The 7,931-nt window shown below is 45.4% G+C and overlaps 1 pseudogene; it reads left to right on the top strand.

The window, feature by feature from the left end:
* The first annotated feature begins 2,396 nt into the window (after positions 1 to 2,396).
* On the top strand, positions 2,397 to 4,827 carry LOC132029475 (NADH-ubiquinone oxidoreductase chain 4-like; annotated as a pseudogene).
* Positions 4,828 to 7,931: the final 3,104 nt, after the last annotated feature.

The following is a 7,931-nucleotide window of genomic DNA, read 5'->3' as shown; positions in this document are numbered from 1 at the left end:
CAAGCGAACTATCAGTGACAGGAGGGGGCTTGCCCATCAGCCTACTTTGCCAAGAGGCGGCAGGAGCGCAACGACCTTAGCCCAAACCTACTTAAACAACCGAGAAGGTTTTGGCCCGGTCTGAAAGTAGACCTTGTAGAAAAGTATATAAGGTAGCCTATAGACCTGCTTACCAGCTCAAGAAACAGAACTTATTCCATGTGGAGTCAAGGTTGACTTGATTAGACCGGGACTGCCCCAGAGGAAGAAATCAGCACGCACGAGGGCACCACCAGATGTTGTAGATAAACCTACTAAAGAAGAAGTTGGAGTATATCATAGCTGACCGCACCATGGGCTAGCCCATACCTATCAGCAATAGCGAATACTACTTAGTCAAAGTAGAAAGGGGCCAACCCGAGAGCGAGGCAAGCCGGGAAGGGGCTGAGACTTACGATTCGAAGACCAAGTCAGAGACTACTAGACGTCTTCAGAAAGCGACTCTCAACAGAGGACGTTGAGACTGTTCGAAAAAAAGATTTTTTAATAATCCGCCTTTATTTAAAGAAAAAGAGTACACTTGTACTCCGGCTAATAAGGGAAAGGTTTTTTTTTCAAATCCAAGTTTGACTCTGATTAGATCCCAGCGCAAGCGCTAAGTAAGCAAGCTACCGCTCCGTGGGGTAAACCAGGAAAATAAAGAACGTCAAGTAGAAAGGAACAAGGTCTTACGGCACGATCACTATATCTTTGATTTTTCTTGTCTTCCTCGGCTTGAGCCGAGTGGATGATACGTGGCGTGGTATACCTGATCGTTTAGGTCAACAAGACGTACGTAAGTCGACATAGCTCCATGTATATGTTCTTTGGAGCTAGAACTAATCAATAGAATGAAATGAAGAATGGTAAGCCTAGGGCGACGAATAACATGGCTCAAGAGTACCAGTGCGAAGTTCTCTTTTTCACTCAAAGAGGCAATGGCAACCTCCTTTGTTTGAATGTGGTCATGGATTCATAAAGAATGATTCTTTTGAAGTTATACGGACTGAAAATGCCACGCGGAGCGTGTCGTCAGAGGACACGGACTTCTTACGGGCACAATGACCAGCCAGTCAGTAAGGTGGGCGAACACGCTGTGCTCTGTTGCCGCTGTTTACCTTGTAGACGGAGGAGAGAAAGGTGCCGTGCTTGATTCATAAGATTCTATAATCAATAGTACCATATACACGCATGACGCCTGCCCTCCCATGACTTTCCGGACCACCAGAACTCGGATCTGCTTCTTGCAAGAAGTCTCTGCATTTTTGGGGGAGCAGAGCATGTAAAAATCGAGCAATGGATCTTAGAAGAATCTACTTTTGAAGCACGACTCTTTCTATTTCTGTGCTGGCATTTGAGTTGTCTCCTTCCTCTTTCAATCGGAAACACTCGACGCAGATAGCTCCGGTGGCCCCCAAGCTTCTGCCTCTATCAGGCGGCGACAGCCCCCCTCCACACCCACAGCATAGAGGAGCTTGCTCCAACATCCGCCTACAACCCAAAAATGCCTCCCAGAGCGATATATGATGCCAAACTGAGACCCTACCGGGAGATATAGAGAGGGCTGTCTCTTTGTTTTGTTGCCCCGAAGAGACAAAAGTACTCATATGAATGGTGCTAATTCCCATGTTCTTTCGAGTCTCGTTTGGTTTCGAGAGCCTCCCTCTCCCCGTCCCTTACTCGTCTTGAAAGCCATCCCGGATTTTCTTTCCGTATGCCGGGGGAAAGTACCACCCTCACCTTTCTACATTTATTATTATATAGAATTTCCGGGTCTCTATAAAAATGAACAGTGCCCGGGTGGAAGCACAAACAAAAGGAGAGAGAAAAGTCGAAAAGAAAGGGGGGGAAGAAGTCTAGGCGCGCGTTCTTACTAACACTTCTTTATCTAACTTTCATTTTTGAGTGCTTTCTTTGTTCTCTTATTTGGATTGAAAGAAAGAAAAAACTTTTTCTTTCTCTTCTTTATTTTGGTTTTATCCCTTCGACGAATTTCGGCTATGACCAATGCCCCACTAGCTAAATAGGCGTAAGAAAAAGCTACTCGAAAAAAAAAAGCAAGGTGCACTCAAATTGAACTCGACGAATTTCGTTTTGCCGATATTTTTGTGAAAGATTCTCCATTGGTAATTCGCAAAATTCATGAATCTAAAAGGCATACGCGTGGGAAGGGGGCCCCACTACTTCTTCATTCAGGTGGGGGGGAGACTAGCCTCATTACTTCCCACTGGGCGAGAGGGGCACCTAACCCACCTACCCACTCATCAATCACGGTGTTCAGCTGACTTGCACTGATAGACCCCTATTGTATTGGAATTAGGCGCCCATCTTTTTCCTGTTGTCAGTTTTTAATCCTCTTCCAGGTTTGATTCTACCTTATGTTAGAACATTGTGAATGCTATTCTGATCTAAGTGGTCTTATTCTTTGTCCTAAAGGTGGTGCTTTTTTACTACTCCTCTTTTCATTCCAAATTCAAGAATACGACCGATACGATTAATTGGTCTGTGCGCCTCTCTTATTACTTTTTTGTATCCCCCTGTTCTTCGGATACAATTCGATCCTTCTACGCACAATCTCAATTTGTGGAAAGCCTTCGATGGCTTCCTTATGAAAACATCAATTTTTATTTGGGTATAGACGGTATCTCTTTATTTTTCAGATATTGACCACATTTCTGATCCCTTTACTTGCATTTAGTGGGTTGGCCTGGTATGAGAAGTTATGGTGAGTATATTGGCGTTACTTCTAATTCGTGAATTTCTAATGATCGCCGTGTTCTGCATGCTGGATCTTCTACTATTCTATGTTTCCTCCTGAAAGTGTGCTAATCCCTATGTTGTGCGGATGCTGAGTGATTCTCTATTCGCTGGGATAAGCCTTTCCTCTGCAGGGGCCTTGTGCAAAACCCTCTACGGGCGGTCGTCCGTCGTCCTAAAGTAGTCCCCGCGAAGCTTTCGGGAAGAGGGGTAGTCTTGTGTAAGCATAGCATTTCTGGTCGAACTCCGCCCAACCCAACTAAGAAGAACCGAACCTGACAGACACATCTTTTTCCTTTTGAGGTACTCCGAGTAGTGGGTAATTGTAGGACCCCTTGACCTGCCTACTCGGGTCTTGTATGGATATGCAGGAAGGGGTGCTCCTAGGTGTGTAGGGTTAGATTGTTCGCGAGAAAGGATTCCTCGTCAAGTAAGCTTGGGGGTGTGGGACACACTTGCGCGAATTCGGGTAACGGCTACAAGGAGAAATCGAAAGGAAACTGTACCCGACTAGGGATGACAACTCGTAAGCTAGCCGAAGGTAGGACACCGTCCAGTCCATTGTGAAAGAAAAAAGCCGCCCGCCACAGCAGACGGGTTATCTTCTCTGTCGTCGCTAGAGCTCTTGGCGAGGAGACCTTAGGATAAGTTGCTAAAACAAAGGGGATGGGAGGATCGACCTGTTCAGATAATTCAGCGAAAGACTGTTGGCAGCAGGTAGAGAGATTTTTTTCCTCTTCAAAACACAAGGAAATGCGGGCAGGGTAGAGCTCGGCAGAGGGTTCGAGAATAGGGTAGGGTCCTGTCCTTAAGATCTGATAAGAAAAGAGTTCCAAACCTTTATGCTCCGCAGTTAGTGCTGCATACAAGTTCCGCCAGGATGATTGAGAAAGATTCAACCAATTTGAACCGCTACACAATAGTAGTAGCGTAAAGGCCGTAAGTCGGGGTGCCACATAAGGCTATTACTTTCACACCTCTCTCTATCTATAGATAGGAGATCCGCTGCGTGAGCAACCCGACTGTGCCTTACATGTGCTCATGCCAGGCCGCACGTAATCTTTCTTCCGAATGTTACGCCTTTTTTTTGATTTAAAGATGGGCATTGTGTTTGCTCTAAAAGGCATGGTTTTCAGTATGTCTCCAGATAGGGCCCCCACTAGTCCGGCTATTAGTGAGCGGTTCTTTCGCGGAAGCAGGCTGGCCCTACGGGCGGCATCTCCCGCAACGCAAGCACCATTGTTCGACACCAATTCCGAGGAAGCAAAGATTCGTCGTCCAGGCTGAAAATACATGCATAGATAGTGGTTTAATGCCAAGGCCGGTCGACGGAAGCTCGGGACGGAGCCAAGGAGGCGGAAGTCTCACGTACGGTTCTCTGAGTGAAGGGAGTGGCTACCTACTGGAGCTTCACCAAGCAATCACCGGTCAATTCCGCTTGTGCCACTCCCCTGTCTCTACCATTATTATAGGGGTATGGGGTTCGGAGATAAAGAAAGATCAAGGCAGCATATCAGTTGTTCCTTTATACTTTACTTGGATCTGTTTTTATGCTATTAGCTATTCATGGATTCTTCTCCAACAGGAACAACCGATTTACAAATCTCAATAACCATGAATTCAGTGGATAAGCTAAATCTTTCTATGATTGCTTCTTTCGCTCCTTCACGTCAGTGCCTATGGTACCAGTTCATATTTGGTTACCCAGCTCATGTAGAGGCACCTACGGCAGGATCCGTCATCTTGGCAGGAATTGCTTTAAAATTGGGAACCTACGGGTTTTTAAGATTTTCACACGTATGTTTCCCTTGGAAGCCGGCATTCTGTTCCACTCCTTTCATTTATACTTTAAGCGCGATTGCCATAATATATACTTTCGACACTTTAAGGCAGATCGATCTTAAGAAGATCATTGCTTACTCCTCAGTAGCTCATATGAATCTGGTGACTATTGGTATGTTTAGTCGGGCGGCGGCCGTTAGGTCACCTATTTTGAGTTATGGACACACAAGGCCAAAACATGTGCCGGGCGTACACCCATCAACCTACTAGCAATGTAGAAAGCATAGCATGTCGCAATAAAAGCTTGATTCGGAGGCGGCTAAAGACTACATTCATTCCAAAACAAAAGCCCCTTAGCGCCCTCCGGGTCGGGAGTGGGGATGGCCCCACGCGCAGGCAACAGCAGCACCGTTTCACGAAGTCAGAATCGAATCTTTCGTTGGCTTTCCTAATTCATTCGTGAATAATAATTCAAGGGCGTGAAGCGAGTACTTCTAGCTGCTTTGTCTGCTTCTTATTATGGTGATTGTGTTTTTGTGGCCAAAATAAACGAAAAGCGAGATGAGCGTGCTATTTTCAAATCGACTGATAGATAGCTCCTTGATCTGTTCTGATAGATCGAAAGAGATAGAGAGGGAATCTCTCAAGAATAAGGAAATCTCCATTTTCATCTATTGATGAGACAACTTTCTATTCTTGATCCACTGAAAGAAATCGATATGTATCTGATGGAGTCTATCGTACGTAGAGCGCCCAAGCGCTTTTTAGCCAGCTCAGTTCTCTTTATCCATCGGTCCAATGCACTGGGCTCATCTCATGGAGGGAAAAGCCAAATGCAGTTGTCTTGTTCGCCGCCTTGACGCATTCCCTTCTCTCCCCGGTATCGTCCCAATACAGAAAGAAAGAGCGCAGAGCCCCGGCCCGACCTGTAGGTTCCGCTAACGTAAGCGAGGAGTTGAGCCCGAACTGGCGAACCGAAGTCACTTTCAACGATACTTCCTGTGGCAGTCAATATGTGTCCAGTCCAGCGAACGCGCAGCGCAAACGAACCTGAGCTGCTATACCGAATCCCCCGCTGGCCATCGGGGACCGAGTGGTAAGGCCATGATCCGCAGGGAACAGTGATCTACCATTCTTCCATTGGGGACAGGTGCACGAACGACAACCTAAACACACATCCGCCGCCTACCTACCGTTTAGTGGCATCCACGAGATCCAGCCAGCGTGGTGAAGGGGTCGCGGCTGCTCCACTCGCCGCGCCAGACCCGCGAACTGAACTTCGTTGCCTTCCCCGCGCGCGAAGCGACGGCGCTGGTGCCGTGGGTCAGTTTTCGGGATGGGGAGCGAAGAGAGACCAGAAGAATGATTCATTTGGATCGACGAGCTTTTTCAGCCCAAAACGAAGAATCAATGGAATGTCTGTCTATCCATGAACATCTATTCATCTGTATATCTAGGGTTCTCATACATAGATTTTTTGTTGGAATGATATGATCGGCTAGCCGTAGCCGCATATCAGCTACGCTCAATGCGGGATTTCTGTTGATCAGATCTTTTGGGAAGCTTTTGGACCTAGCGAAAAGGGCTCTAAGCCTTCACGCAAGCAAAGTTGAGAGAGCGAGCACGAAATCATCAGTTTCCCCGACCGACTAAAATACAACAGTCGCGACCACTTTGATTCAAAAGAAAGGCGAAGGGTTTGGCAACAAGCAAACGGCTTTCTATCATAGTTGCAAGGGTTCCAAACCCAATCCATACTTAAGTACCAGCATGTTTAAGCTAGTCTTTAGAGCGGCTTGTTCATCGAGAGCTATCATGCTCATGCTGTCTTAGATTGAACGTTGATTTATTCTATTGCCGTTCAATCTTTAAGGCGGCTTCGCTAGAACTGGTGTTCGTGTCCAAAGGTGAACAAAGCCTCGGCTTTCTAGAGTTCGCTGTTTTTCCAGGCCGGAGAAGGCTTATACTGCTCAATTTTGTTTGATATGTTCATTCAGTACCAATAAACGAAAACTACACCAAAGTGGAAGCTTTCCCAAAAGGGGAAGGGGGGAACCTGGGGTTTAAAGGTCCCGGGGAAAAAACCTAAACCAAAAAAAAAGAAAATTTTTTAAAAAATTTTTTGGGCTTTTAAAAGGCCCCCCCAAAAATGCCCCCTTAGGAAAACCCTTGGTTTGGGGGGGGCCCGGGGCCCCCCCCGGGAAAAAACCCCGCTTTGGTTGTTTTTTGGGGAGGAAATTTTCCCCCTTTTTTAAAAAAAAAAGAAGAAATTTTTTTTTAGCCGGTTAAAACGAAAACAAGGGTTTTTTTCCCCCCCATTTTTCAAAAATTTTAAAAATTTTTTAAATAAGCCCCAAAACTTTTTCTTTTGGGGGGGGCTTTTTTCCCTTTCCTCCCCCAAAGGGCCCCCCTTTCCCCCTTTTGGGGGCCGGCCCAACCCCGAAAAACCCCCCCTCGCCTTTACAAAAAAAGGGGGTTCCCAACAAATTTTTCAAATTTTGGGAAAAAAACCCGTTTGTTTTTTTAAAAAGTTTTATGAGGGTTTTTTCCCTTTTTTTGGGGCGGGTTTTTTCATTCCTTCAAACTTTTTCGGTTTAAAATTTTTTTTTTAAAGGGGGGCAAATCCTTTTAAAATTTTTTTTAAAAAAAAATTTTTTTTTAAGTTTTAAAACCCAAAAAAAACAAAAAAATGAAAAGGGAAAAAGTAGGTTTTGGTTTTTTCTTTTCAAATTTTTTTTGAAAAAATTTTTTTCCCTTTTTTTTGGAAAAATTTTCCCTTTTTAAAAAAACCCCGGGGTTTTCCAACCGGGGCCCCCTTCCCCGGGGGGGGCCCCCCAAAAAAGCAACCCAAAAACCCTTTCTTTTTCCCCAGGGGGGTAAAACCCTTTTAAACCCCTTTAAAAAAAAGGGGGGCGCCGTTTTTTTTTGGGGGGGCCCCGCTCCTCCCCCGGAAAAGGGGGGGGGGAAACCCCCCTCCAAGGGGGGCCCCCTTTCCCGGGGCCCCTGGAGGGGAAAAAACCCCTTTTTTTTGGGGAACCCCGGGCACATTTAAAAACCCCGTTTTTTTTTAAAGCCCGGCCCCGAAATTTTCTTTCCTTTTTACAAAAAAACTACAAATTTTGGGCTTTCCCCCTTTTTTTTGACCTTTCGGGGGAAAAAATTTAAAAAAAAAATTTTTTCCCACCTTTTCCGAAAAAAATTTTTTTTGGGGGGGGGGAAAAATTTTTTTTTTTTTATTTTGACCCTATTTTGGGGGGGGCTTTCCCGAGAAAGGAAAAAATTATCGGGAAAATTTTTTCGTAAGGTCCCTTGATTTTTTTTTATTTAGTTTTTGGGGGTTTTTAAATTAAAAATTTTGGGGGTATTTTATTTGG

Source organism: Lycium ferocissimum, chromosome 9 (assembly GCF_029784015.1).
Source record: "Lycium ferocissimum isolate CSIRO_LF1 chromosome 9, AGI_CSIRO_Lferr_CH_V1, whole genome shotgun sequence".
NCBI lineage: Eukaryota > Viridiplantae > Streptophyta > Magnoliopsida > Solanales > Solanaceae > Lycium > Lycium ferocissimum.
This window is presented reverse-complemented; position numbering and strand designations above follow the sequence as displayed.